The following is a 13475-nucleotide window of genomic DNA, read 5'->3' on the forward strand; positions in this document are numbered from 1 at the left end:
AACTGAACTGAACTGAGCTTTGTAGGCTTGGATTTTCTCATCCTTAAAAGTAAGATATTATTATGTTGATATATGTGTGTGTGTGTGTGCTCAGCTGTTCAGTCATGTCTGACTCTTTGCAACCCCATGTACTGTGGCCTGTCAGGCTCCTCTGTCTGTGGAATTTTCCAGGCAAAAATACTGGAGTGGGTTGCCATTTCCTACTTCAGCAGATCTTCCTAATCCTAGGATCAAAACTGAGTCTCTTGCTTCTTCTACATTGGCAGGCAGATTCTTTACCACTGAGCCACCTAGTAAACCCTTCATACATATATGACATATATATATATATATATTTTAAATACATATTTGTAAATACCTATCTTAGATTTGTAAGCATAAAGTATTAGAATGCATGTAAATGAATGTATCACTGACAGAAGAGGGATATAAGAAATATCTTTCAATGTGTTCTCAGAACCTTGTGGTTGTTTTTATTTTATTTTTAAAGGCTGTTTCATGCTGTCCTTCTTTCTCTCCTGTTTATAAGAGGATAGGGCCCAGGAGCACCTTCTTCTATCCTGGAAACTGGTGGGAATATTGCAAAACATGGAGCACACCCAAATCCAGGAAAAACTTTCATATTTTAACTGTTCACCTGATCATATCTTTGCCCTCAATTACTGTATAAAATGTGTATTAGAAGGTTTAATGTTTGAGCACTCTTTATTGTGATCCCTTGAGGGTAAGATAATACCTTGACATAGTAAACTTAACTTGTTCATTGGATTTAACAGATGTTTTGCCAGTGATACACTGAAAGGTGCTGCTAAAAAACCATATCTCACATTCTATTAGTATTTAAGATGTAAAAATAAAAACAATAGGCAAATAGGAAACTACTCAGACAAGAAGAAATTAATTTGGCTTGAATCACTGTTCATTTGAAAATGGTCAAATGCAGAAATTAGCTAAGCATGTATACTGAGTGCAACCTGGTCAAATTTATACCATGATTTGTATAAATATTTATATTTTACTTATATTTTATTCAATTTCATAAAAAGAAGTTTTCATAACTCAGGTTTCAAATCTATTATTACTGAAGAGTAGCAGTGTACCTGTGTAAGGAATCAGTCCGTTCAGTCACTCAGTTGTGTCTGACTCTTTACGACGCCATAGATCAGAACACACCAGGCTTCCCTGTCCATCAGAAACTCCTGGAGCTTGCTCAAATTCTTGTCCATTGAGTCAGTGATGCCATCCAGCCATCTCATCCTCTGTCGTCCCCTTCTCCTCCTGCCTTCAATCTTTCCCAGCATCAGGGTCTTTTCCAATGAGTCAGTTCTTCACATCAGGTGGCCAAAGTATTGGAACTTCAGCTTCAGCATCAGTCCTTCCAATGAATATTCAGGACTGATTTCCTTTAGGATTGACTGGTTTGATCTCCTTGCAGTCCAAGGGACTCTCAAGAGTCTTCTCCAAAGAAGTAAAGAATAGGATTCATAAAAATGGAAATAGGCAGAATTTTCCAGATTTGGGCTTATATTAGAATGTAGAACAATATATATGGACACTCTAAGCAGCATAATTCTTTCAGAAGTCAAAGGCAAAATTCTTTATCATTTTTCTTGATGACTCTTAGCATACTGAAACATCAAAACCTTTATCATAGGACCAAAGAACTCAGATGATTCAGTGCTAAACTAGCTTCTCTCAATAAAGATCATGCCATGAGAATATATAGCACACATTATTGAAACAACTATGATGAAAGCACAGTCCTAGGTATTTCTGCCACTGTCTCCAAGCACCATATGCTTGTGCCAAGGAAGTCACCCTTTAGCCCTGGATCTGTCCTTTTAACACTGTGAATTAGATAAGCTTATTTATATAGTTATCAGAATTTATATTCCTTAATCCATGAAAACCCAAAGAAAACTGCCAGTTGCCCACTTTGCCTGGCGTCTTCCTGGTGCTTTATTTACTTTTCAAACATTAAAAACTGTACAGTGGGCTTTGAATTATAGATGCTAATTTAAAATGGCAAAACTGAAAACTCTAGATCATTTATTTATTCACATATTCAAAAAGAAATACTTGGCTCTTACAACACAGTTAGTCATTTCTATGTCTGTCTCTCCCCACAAAGAGTTTTCTTAATCTACTGTTCTTCATTTACAATCTTATTTCCAGAACATAAAATCAGGCATGGAAGATGCTCAGTAAATGTTAGGAGAACTAATAAAATGAGTATTCAAAATGAATTTCAAAATGCATAACTTCTGCATCCTACAGGATTGTTCTAAGTGTCACAGTTAAATGAGACCCTATATTTAGAAATTTTGCTAATTTAGAGGCACTGTACAAATGTAAGATCGGTACTGTCTTGTCTAGAATATGGGTTCATTAGTTTCTGCAATATGCCAGTGGAGCTGTATATCTTCACCAAGTTCAAGAACAGATCTTTGCAGCATTCTTTTCTGCTCTCACAGAACCAATCCAAGCTGGATTCTCAGACTTCCCTGACTGTACTTTATAACAAGGCAAACATAGTTTTCATTCATTTCACATATTCTGCCCTTTTCCACCTCTGTTCCTTTACTTAAATTGTCCTTGACATTTGGAGCAAACTCATCCGTGCATCCTTTCCGTTTCACAGTCCTATCTTCGTAAGCTCTCCGTGAAATTTTGCTTATTCAGAGAGCAGCCCCTCATTAACCCAGTCTCACAAGCCTTCTACTCACTCATCAGAGAGAACAATCAATTCTAATTTACATGCAAAGGAATCTCTGGCCAGCAGTGCTGTGGGAAACCACAGTTTTGCCTTTCACAGTTTTGAGAAAACACTGAATGATATTTAGCCCCAAATTTCAAATCGCAGTTTTCATATGCTTGGTTCATTTTGGTTCACTTGAAGGATCAGAAAAAAAGTTAGATATATTTCAGGCCATGGCATATACTGCAGAGAAAGACCATCTAAGATCTGTCAGTTTTCTTAACACCCAGTATATGATTAGGTCCAAGCCCAGAATTCATGCCCTTGAAATGATGATGGTTCCTTTGAGTTTCATATATGTTTGTGATAACTGATGATACTATAAGGGAAAGTATAAGTGCAGAAAGCTTGCTATATCAAGTCAGTAAGACCAAGACCACCTCGTTCAACACATAAGGCATAGATGGAGAAATTATCTTAAAAATAATGATGCTGAAGCTAGCAGGAGGTCATCAGGATTATTTCTGAAGCTAGCACATTCCAAGAATTTTATTTAATTTTTCAGTATTTTGTGTGTGTGTGTATAAATTGTGTGTAATTGTCTCATTATTTATTAATTTGCTTGTTTACTTATCCCCAATGCAGTATCATATGACACATTTCAGATTACTTTTCTACTTTGATGAAATAGATGATTGTCACAGAACACAGAAGAGAACAACTTCAGTTTCATCACAAAAGCTTGATATAACTGTAAAATATGAATTGCTTTATCATTCATTAGAAATATTAAAGTGATATAAAATACTACTGGTAACAATTTACATTTGTCACTTAGTATGCAAAGCAACCGTAGGCCATGGCTCCACTAGTTTTCAATTTGCTAAAAAATTACTTCAAATGTCTTCAAAATGTCTTGCTTTTAATTGACTTTATATTAAATCAAAGTGCTATGGAATCCATAGTCCAGGTTACTAAAAATAAAACATGTTCAGATATACTAAATAGTCCAGGCCATCAGGTATTTTTATTTCCAACTACAAATGACAAAACCAATACTGATGTTTTTTGTGTAGGTCTTTCAAAGTGGTAGCTTTGAAAGCATTACATACATTAAATAAAAGAACATGATAAACTAGGCAAAAAGGATAAAGCAAACAAATCCTCTGGTTCTCTTTGTTATCTCATTAATACAATTTTCACTGAGATTTCATACACAAATCTTTGAAGTGAGCTTTGAATTGAGATTGATGTGAAAGTACTTTTTACACATTGCCGTCCATCTAGGCTTTCAGGTTCATTTTGAAAAAATGGCAATAAAGAAACTGTACGCTCTGTACTGAACATAATCCCTGCGGGTGTCGGTGTGCAGCTGTGAGTGTGTAATAACTTTCCAAAGCCAAGAAGCAAATCTGTATTGTCACATCTTACATTACAGAATTCATATTTAAGTACATTCCTTGGAGAATTACTTTTCCTTATGTATAACTGTAAATTGTGCATATATGGATCTCTAATTATCAGAGTCTTCTGTCATGGTTTTGAGTTGAGAACCTTCTGGAATGTTAAAGAAACATGGCTATTGCTGATTTCACATGTATTTTGCCCATATCTTTCCAAGGGAAAAAAGGCAAATCAGTAGTTGGATGCTAAGCAATAATCTAACAACCTAGCTCTATTCAAATTATACTGAATGGATACAAGTGTAAACAAAGATGGAAAAAAAGAGGAAAACAAAACCACATAAATGCTTATATAAAGCTTCAGCATTTTTTTATTAAAAAAGGTTAAAAAATACAGAAAGGGATTAGTTTATTAAATGTTAGCATTATAATTTATATCATTGTTTCACTGATAAATAATAGCTTTCTGATAAAAAGCAAAATGTATTTTACCTATATTTGTTAATACACAATGAAATAATATATGAGTCTAACTCACTTATATACTAGTGTATGATCATCCCTAATGAATAAAATTAATATGAATTCTGAAATGCCCATAAAGTAAAAATAAATGACTACTGTTTTTATCCCCAAAAGTCCAAGGATAAAAATATATGCTATTTATCACATTGAAAGATTAAAGAGGAAAATTATAAAATATTACTTTGTGAACTCACAAAAAAATAACTCAATCACACTTAACAAAATTTAAGTTTTTTTTTTTTCCTGCAAGTTAAGCATTTATTGAATATTTTTTATCCAAATAAATATCTTCCAATAAAAGCTTACACACTACTTAAGATGCCATTTTTAATTCACTGGGCAATCTAGAGAATTTTTAAAATAGGCATAAAATTTGAAATTAAAAAGACAAAATATTACTAGCGGCTAAGGGAATATTGGTCTACATAAAATGTCTTTGATAGTTTATTTACCATTAGAATCCATATGAAAGTCTGACTCTGCTCAAACTCATGTCTACTGAGTCAGTGATGCCATCCAACCGCCTCATCTTATGTTGTCCCCCTCTCTCTTGCCCTTAGTCTTTCCCAGTATCAGGGTCTTTTCCAATAAGTCAGCTTTTCACATCAGGTGGCCAAAGTATTAGAACTTCAGCTTTAGCTTCAGTCCTTCTGATGAATATTCAGGGATGATTTCCTTTTGGATTGACTGGTTTGATCATGTTGCTGTCCAAGGGACTCTGAAGGGTCTTCTCCAACACCATAGTTGAAAAGAATCAATTATTTGGTGCTCAGTCTTCTTTACAGTCCAACTCTCACATCCATACACGACTACTGGAAAAACCATAGCTTTGACTATGTGTACCTTTGTCAGCAAAGTGCATGACTCTGCTTTTTAATATACTGTCTAGGTTGGTCATAGCTTTTCTTCCAAGGATGAAGTGTCTTTTAATTCCATGGCTGCAATCACCATCCACAGTGATTTTGGGAAAGACTAGAGCTCTTTTCAAGAAAATTGGAGATACCAAGGGAATATTGCATGCAAAGATGAGCAAAATAAAAGACAGAAATGGCAAGGACCCAACAAAAGCAGAAGAGATTAAGAAGAGGTGGCAAGAATACACAGAAAAACTATACAGAAAAGGTCTTAATGACCCAGATAACCATGATGGTGTGGTCTCTCACCTAGAGCTAGACATCCTGGAGTGTCAAGTCAGGTGGGCCTTAGAAAGCAGTACTACAAACCAAGCTAGTGGAAGTGATGGAATTTCAGCTGAGCTATTTCAAATCCTGAACGATGACACTGTTAAAGTGATGCCCTCAATATGCCAGCAAATTTGGAAAACTCGGCAGTGATCACAGGGCTGGAAAACGTCAGTTTTCATTTCAATTCCAAAGAAAGGTGATGCCAAAGAATGTTCAATCTCGTCAATAGGTCTCAAATATAGTGCTGTGTGGAAAAGTTTTAAAAAAATGTTGCAATAAAATATTTTACTTTTGAAGGCATGCTGACCAGGAAATCTCCTTTTGAAGGTAGAAAGCAGGCATAATAATTTGAACAACCTTAAATGTTGGTTACTATGTAATAATACTTTTTTGGTCCTGCCACATTTGTCTGTATATCAGCCAAGCAGAAAGGGGTGGAGACTGCTCCACCCACTCATTCAGAGATCATGGCTCCTTAGATCATGAGGTTCTGTAACTTAAATTCAGGGACCCCTGCTTCTCTGTATCTGGCAGATAATGTGCATTGAATGTGGTTGATTTTTTGTGATGTTTTCAGTGGGCCTTGCCTTGAGGTGCTGCTTGTGTTCACATTTTATTGCACACAGTCAGGATCATAAGAACAGCTAGGCAAGGAAAACTAGAGGATACAGTCACACAGTATGATCTGCAGGTAAGGGCAGATAATCTAAAAATTATTTACAAAGAGGTGCCACTTTGATTTTTGAATATATCCATTTATGGTGCATATTATTAACTTTAGTTTCCAGGGCTGCTGTAAGACAATATCACAAATTTAGTGGATTAAAACAGCACAAATTTATGATCAAGGTTAGAAATCTCACTGTCTTAAAATCAATATGTTGGCAGAGTTACAGTCTTTTCTGAAGGTCTTAGAAAAAAATCTGTTTTTTGGACTCTTCATACTCCCAAAGGCTGCCTGCTTTATTGGCTTTTTTTTTTTTTTTCCCTCCATCTTGAAAGCTAGTAGCACTGCATCTTCAAATCTCTCTCTAACTCTCACCCCTCTCTTGACTTTTCACTTTAAAGGAAACTCATGATTACACTGGGCCCAATAGCATAACCTAAGGATAATCTCCCTATTATAAACTAATCAGCTAATTTACAAATTTGATGCCACTTGGAATCTTAATTCCTCTGTGGTAGTTGCTCAGTCATGTCTGACTCTTTGCAGTCCTATGGGCTGTAACCCACCAGGCTCCTCTACCCATGGACTTCTTCAGGAAGATTGCTAGAGTGGGTTGCCATTCCCTTCTCCAGGGGATCTTCCCGACCCAGGGATCAAACCCAGGTCTCCTGCATTGCAGGCAGATTCTTTACTGCCTGAATCATAAAACATATCCATAGATTAATGTTGGCAGTTTGTTCATGGTTTGGTATTAATCATTAAAATTTGCTACATTTTACTTATTTGGAATACAAAATAGAGCACATGTAAATAAACATGAATCAAGTGAAATGATTATTGAGAAAAAATTCAACTCAAAAACAAGCAACTTATATTCCTTCTAAGCATCACTTATCTATACATTTTATTTTCCAGGGAAAAAGGAGAAAATGAACAGGGAAAAAGAAAAGAATTATGACGTGTGTACCAAAAGTTAATTATTAAGAAAAAAAGCCCATGGGACAGAAAAGATATATCAAATCTAAACATCAGTATAGAAGTGATCATCATAGAATGTTTCATTAACATCAGAAGAGTGTTAAGGACTATGTATATGTAACTTGAAAAACAAAATATCAAGAATTTGACAGATTTTGGCCATTGTGACATTGTAAGAATCTCCTGCATTAACTGTGAAATTTAAAGTTCCTCCTGAGGTTGGGGGGAGGGGTTATTCAGTGTCTCGGAAGAAAGAGTTTCAATTACAATCCACAAATTTTCCCATCTCCAGTAGGAGGCTCTTGAATTGAGGTTGCCACATATGGTTTATGTTCTGTGAAAGACAGATCTACAAATAGAAAAGCTCCATGTTAGGCGTTGGCAAATGCTATTAAGGAGGTAGGATGCCAGAGAAACAAGTAAAGTTGTTAGTGTAAAGACAATGTGAGTTTGTGTCTCTTTGTACCAACAAAAATGACCTTATGGCAAAAGATGTAGAATGAAAAAGAGAGAAAATATGAGGAAAATCAGCTGGAAGTTATTTTTAACTTGCACTTTTATACATTTGATATATGGTAGCCTTTAAAATCTTTAATAAACATTTGTATCTTAGAATGAAATACTATTCAGAAAACTCTTTTAAAGATATCTCATGGCATTTAGGCATTTTAGAGTCAATGTTTCATGTCCAGAATAACTACAATTTTAAGTATCTCACAGGAAAATTATGAAAGGTTATATTGATTTTTCTGTTCAATTTTTTTAAATGTCTGAACACTCTTACTTAAAAAGCCACTTTTTGAAGTAAATTTATTAGGATTGCTTTGGCTGCCTGTCAAATATTTAGTATTTCACAGTATTCTGGTGCTCACTGAAGGTATATACAATGATACTCCTTAAATAACTAACTGTGGTACTGAGTTGTAGATTATGGTACATTATTAATAGCTTCTTGAAAACTATATATGACACTTTTTCAGATTCCAGTGAACATTTTTCATGTTTTCAATGCATTAAACATTTGGATGAAGTGAAATAATCATTATTTTCATGAGTATGACTTTTTAATCCCTTGTTTAAGATTGTTTTTTAAAAATAAGTTTAAAAGGCAAGGCAGTTTATCTTTCTATGTGCAGGCAAAATATGTGTGATACGGGATCAAATATGAGTGCTAAACGCTTTCAAGCCAAAAGGAAATTTGGGGAGGCCATTGAGAGTTTCTTAAACTCCATTCATAGTTTTATTTCCCTTTCTCTTTGAAGTTTGTCTTACACTGGACAATATACAAAAAGCACTACATTTTCAACTTTATTTCATGGCAGAAACTACTATCAACAAGGAACTTGATCACATGATTCTGCTTTTGAGGAAATAAGAAAGGAGACTTAGGACACAAAAATTTGGTAATTTACTAACTCAGAGATAGACTGTCAAAACTATAAAAATAAGATAGAATATTAAAACAGAATTCTAAAAATGAAGGAGGGTGATAAATAGGCAAAAGCTGTGATCTATGCTGAGGTCTGAAAAAAGGTGAATAAAGTTGAATAGAATTAATTTAAGACCTGGAGATGCAGGTTCAATCCCTGGGTTGGGAATATCACCCAGAGAAGGAAATGGCAACCCACTCCAGTATCCCTGCCTGGGAAATCCCATGGACAGAGGAGTCTGGTGGGCTATAGTCCACGGGATCGCAAAAGAGTCAAACACAACTTAGGGACTAAACAACACAACATCCTCCCTTATGCCAATTGCACTTTCTAGTAGGATCTGGGATTATTGCTATTGTACATCGTGAGGTCAGTGACACATTGACTCATTTCTTTATGTTCAAGTACATCATTGTGATTGCCTCTCTTTTCCTAAACTCGTAAGCTTCCACTGAACTCCTCCCACTCATTCTGGACTCAGCTGATGGAGTGTTGTTTTTTAAGTTGTAATTTAGATTTTCTCATTCCTCAGAATAAAGTGATTCTAATTCATATCGCACTATAGCTGTGAATATGGTCATGCTCGAAAATAAGATAAACTTCTCAATTTATCAGCAGGAAATAAATGCAAAACTATGAGCCTGCTGTATTTCAATTCCAGGAACAGGAGAGGCATGTGGAGTTTGATTTTTGGTGGATAAGCTAGTCCTATGCACTGCAGGGATCCAAAGCCAAGCTCACAACATGAAACTAGTCACTGAAGAGGCTTGTTGGCACCCAGGAACAAAGACTATAAACCATTTGAAACTGAGCCTGATGACCATGAATTTTATGGTTATTGCTCACCTGGGGTAGTGAGAGAAAAAGTGACAAGCATTAAAACTTGGCTTGGGCCAGGCTCCTTGAGATACTATATCTCCCTGTTTACCTCTGAAAAACAGCCTCAAGTTGTAATACCCAGGGTTGGGGACAGGCAACTACAAAAATCTCAAGTTGGAAACAGGTTGGTACTGATAAAAAACCACCACCCCCAACACAACAAAAGACAATGTGAAAATGAAAACTTTTTATAATGAGAAAATGAGCTGGCAAATAAAGATTACAAAGCAGGTGAGAAAAAGCAATGGTAAAAATGTAAATTTTTAATTGCAAATGTAAAAAAAAAAAACCATTTATGAAATGAAGCAACTAACAAAGGAATTCACTAGTAGAAAACTTGAAAATCACCTTATAATAAGTGCATGTATAATACTTAAATAGAACAAAAGGTAAATAAAATGCTTACAGGCACATGATAATAAAAATTAGGAAACGGTATCAAAGTAAAGAATTAAGTAAAACTCCTGGTAAAATAAGGTAGAAAATATGACTGCGACAGGAAAGGAAGAGGCAGAGGAAAGACTTCCTAAATTAGACCAATTCTGGAGTAGTCACAATCAAAATGAACTGGTCCATTGATTATATTCAAAAGTTCACTCAGAACATAACAAAGAGATATGAGAAGAATAACATAAAGGTAAATTATGGATAGATGGCAGAGACATTCACAGATCCCATCAAACAATAGGTGCTCTTGAGTAAAGCACGTAGACAATGGTAGAGATGCAATTATTGACGGGGTATTGCTGAGGATTGTCCTATGTTTAAGAATGGCATCTTGGGAACTCCCTGGTGGTCCAGTGGTTAAGAATTTGCCTTCAATGGAGGAAAAGTGGGTTCAGTCCCTGGTTGGGGAACTAAGATCCCACATGATGAAGGGGAACTAAGATGGAGCACCACAACAAAAGATCCTGCAAGATGCAACTAAGACCCAACACAGCCAAATAAAAAAATATTAAAAAAAAAAAGAATGGCATCTTTTCTCAATTTGAAAGGGCCAATGAGACCCAGAAAGTTAACTGCAACAAGCTCATATATCTAGATACACACTAGTATGGGGAAAAATCTTAAAAGAATACCGCCCCCAAAAATACAAAATTAATCATAACTGTCTGCATGGCACTGAATGACTGGATCTTGTACCTTAGCTTTTTTCCTCACAGAGTTCCACACCTCAGGACTCAGACTACTGCCACATTGGTCTTTTTCATTTCCTTGAGAGTAGGTCAGTTTTTTTTTTTTTTTAATGCAAGAAAAATAATCATTTTCTATTACCACACTCCTCATAATTAAGCTCTAATTAAAGGTCTGTATAGTTAAAGCTATGGTTTTTTCAGTAGTCATGTATGAGATTTGGACCTTAGAGAAGGCTGAGAAGAAAAGAATTGACAATTTTGAACTGTGATGTTGGTGAAGACTCTTAACTGCAAAGAGATCAAACCAGTCAATCCTAAAGGTAATCAGTCATGAATATTCATTGGAAGGACTGACTGATGCTGAAGCTGATACTCCAATACTTTGGGCACCTGATGTGAAGAGACAACTCAGTAGAAAAGGCCCTGATGTGGGGAAGATTGAAGACAGGAAGAGAAGGGGATAACAGAGGATGAGATGGTTGGTTGGCAACACTGACTTGATGGACATGAGTTTGTGCAGGTCTAGGAGATGGTGAAGGACAGGGAGGCCTGGCATGCTGCAATCCATGGGGTCGCAAAGAGTCAACAGGACTGAGTGACTGAACAACAATAATCCTTCAGATCTCTGCTTAAGTGTTGTTGTCTTAGAAAGAATCTTCTTGAGCAATCACTTCAAATCATTGTTTCACACTCATCAGTTCAGTTCAGTTCAGTCACTCAGTTGTATCTGACTCTTTGTGACCCCATTGACTGCAGCATGCCAGGCTTCCCTGTCCATCACTGACAACCAGAGCCTGCTGAAATTCATGTCCATCGAGTCTGTGATGCTATCTAATAATCTCATCCTCTGTCATCCCCTTCTCCTCCTGCCTTCAATCTTTCCCAGTATCAGGGTCTTTTCCAATGAGTCAGTTCTTTACATCAGGTGGCCAAAGTATTGCAGCTTCAGCTTCAGCATCTGTCCTTCCAATGAATACTCAGGATTGATTTCATTTAGGATGGACTCGTTTGATCCTCTTGCAGTCCACGGAACTCTCAAGAGTCTTCTCCAACACCACAGTTCAAAAACATCAGTTCTTCGGCACTCAGCTTTCTTTATAGTCCAACTCTCACATCCATAAATGACTACTGGAAAAGCCATAGCTTTGACTAGACAGACCTTTGTCGGCAAAGTAATGTCTTTGCTTTTAATATGCCATTTCAGTTGGTCATAGCTTTTCTTTCAAGGAGCAAGCATCTTTGAATTTCATTGCAGCAGTCACCATCTGCAGTGATTTTGGAGCCCAAGAAAATAAAATGTCACTGTTTCCATTGTCTGCCTATTTATTTGCCATGAAGTGACGGGATCAGATGCCGTGATAGATTTCTGAATGTTGAGTTTTAAGCCAGCTTTTTCACTCTCCTCTTTCATTTTCATCAAGAGGCTCTTCAAATCCTCTTCCATTTTTGCCATAAAGGTGGTGTCATCTGCATCTCTGAAGTTATTGATATTTCTCCCGGCAATCCTGATTCCAGCTTGTGCTCCATCCCATCCTGGCATGATGCATGATGTACTTTGCATATACGTTAAATAAACAGGGTCACAATATACAGACTTGACATACTCCTTTCCCAATTTGGAACCAGTCTGTTGTTCCATGTCCGGTTCTTACTGTTGCTTCTTCACCTGCATATAGATTTCTCAGGAGGCACATAAGGTGATCTGGTATTCCTATCTCTTGAAGAATTTTCCACAGTTTGTTGTGATCCACATGGTCAAAAGCTTTGACGTAATCAATAAAGAAGATTTTTCTGGAACTCTCTTGCTTTTTATGTGATTCAGTGCATGTTGGCAATTTGATCTCTGGTTCCTCTGCCTTTTCTAAATCCAGTTTGAACATCTGGAAGTTCTTGGTTCACATACATTGAAGGCTTGCTTTGGGAATTTTGAGCATTGCTTTGCTAGAGTGTGAAATGAGTGCAATTATGTTGTAGTTTGGGTGGCTCAGACGGTAAAGCGTCTGCCTGCAATGCAGGAGACCAGTGTTCCATCCCTGAGCCAGAAAGATCCCCTGGAGAAGGCAATGGCAACCCACTCCAGTACCCTTGCCTGGAAAATATCATGGATAGAGGAGTCTGGTGGGGAATAGTCCAAGGGGTCGCAAAGAGTCGGACACGACTGAGCGACTTCACTTTCACTTTCACTTTGAACATTCTTTGGCATGGCCTTTCTTTGGGATTAGAATGAAAATTGACTTTTTCCAGTCCTGTTGCCACTGCAGAGCTTTCCAAATTTGCTGGCATATTGAGTGCAACACTTAAATAACACCATCTTTTAGGACTTGAAATAGCTCTGCTGGAATTCCGTCACCTCCATTAGCATTGTTTGTAGTGATGCTTCCTAAGACCCACTTGACTTCGCACTCCAGGATGTTTGGCTCTAGGTGAGTGCTCACACCATCGTGGTTAACTAGGTCATTAAGTTATTTTTTGTATAGCTCTTCTGTGTGTTCTTGCCACCTTTTCTTAATATCTTCTGCTTCTCTTAGGTCTATACCATTTCTGTCCTTTATTTTGCCCATCTTTGCATGAAATG

Source organism: Cervus elaphus, chromosome 25 (genome assembly GCF_910594005.1).
Source record: "Cervus elaphus chromosome 25, mCerEla1.1, whole genome shotgun sequence".
In the NCBI taxonomy this organism is placed as follows: domain Eukaryota; kingdom Metazoa; phylum Chordata; class Mammalia; order Artiodactyla; family Cervidae; genus Cervus; species Cervus elaphus.